Source organism: Microtus ochrogaster, chromosome 10, assembly GCF_000317375.1.
Source record: "Microtus ochrogaster isolate Prairie Vole_2 chromosome 10, MicOch1.0, whole genome shotgun sequence".
Lineage (NCBI taxonomy): Eukaryota > Metazoa > Chordata > Mammalia > Rodentia > Cricetidae > Microtus > Microtus ochrogaster.
In genome coordinates, this window is record NC_022016.1 from 61,289,179 (window position 1) to 61,290,622 (window position 1,444).

The window sequence follows — 1,444 nt, forward strand, 5'->3', positions numbered from 1 at the left end:
GTCTACAAGAGCTAGTTCCAGGACAGGCTCCAAAACCACAGAGAAACCCTGTCTCGAAAAACCAAAAAAAAAAAAAAAAAGTTTTAAACCATCTAGGACTATGTAGCAAGACCTTGTCTCAGGAGGTGGGGAATAAGTAAACAAACAAGGGACTGAAGAAATGGTTCATCAGTCTAAAGCACTTGTTCTTGCAGAAGATGGGTTCAGCTCTTGGCAGTTTCATTGTGCTAGCAACCATCTGTAGCTCCAGGTTCAGGAGATCTGACACCTTCTTTTGGCATCCTAAGCACTAGGCACAGATGTAGTACACATACACATGTAGGTAAACACTTATATACATGAAATTAAAAAATAGATCTTAAGAAAATAAGTAAATGAAGCCGGGTGGTGGTGGCATACTCTTTTAATCCCAGCACTTGGGAGACAGAGGCAGGCAGATCTCTGTGAGTTCGAGGCTAGCCTGGTTTACAAGAGCTAGTTCTAGGACAGGTTCCGAGAAACCCTGTCTCAAAAAACAAACAAACAAACAAACAAAAAAGTAAATAAAAGTTATGAGTATGAAGCTAGGTAAAGGTGGGAAGTTCTAAAGTGAAGAGTGAGGGTGGGCTCCTGTGAGCCTGTAGCCTTGGTGTGGGGCCCAGGATGACATGAAGGACCTTGGACTTCATCCCCAAGATCAAAGCACAAAGCTGAAGAATTCTTAGAGGTTAAGTGTCTTGGCTAAAATTATGTTAAACAAAATAAATAAATAAATAAAACAAGAACTCTGACTTTGAAAGAATAACGGGTTGAAGAATTGGAATAAGGGGGGATAGCATGACCCTCCCCCAAGGAGGTCAGCAGGTAGTGGTCAGGAAGGCGAAGGAGGTTCTCTTCTTTGCTTTTTTTTTTCTGTGTTGTTGTTATTGGTGGTGGTGGTGGTGGTGTGTGTGTGTGTGTGTGCATATGTGGTTTCCTGTGGGTGTGTTCACATATGCACATGGAGGTAACAGGTTCACATTAGGTGTCCTCCTTGATTCCTTTCTGCCTTTAGAACATTTATTTATATTTATATTTATATATGTGTGCCCCCCTAACTCTAGGTCAGAGCACAGCTTGCAGACATCAGTTCCCTCCTTCCACCACTCGTGGCCCAGGGATTAAGCTCAGGTACGGTAGCAGTGCCTTTCCTGATAAGCCGTCTTCCATCCTATGACTTCATTTTCTGAGACAAGGTCTCTTGTTGAATCTAAAGCACATAGATTTAAAATAGACTAAAGGTTGGCCAGTGAGTTTCAGGGCCATTAGGGACATGAACTCAGGTTCTCATACTTGTATGGTATCCATTTTGCCAACCCCCAGAAATTTATTGATTAAAGATACATTTAAGCAAGATATGGACGCTATAATCCCAGTAACTAAAAGGCTGAAGCAACAGATTGCTTTGAGTTCAAGGTCATCTTGG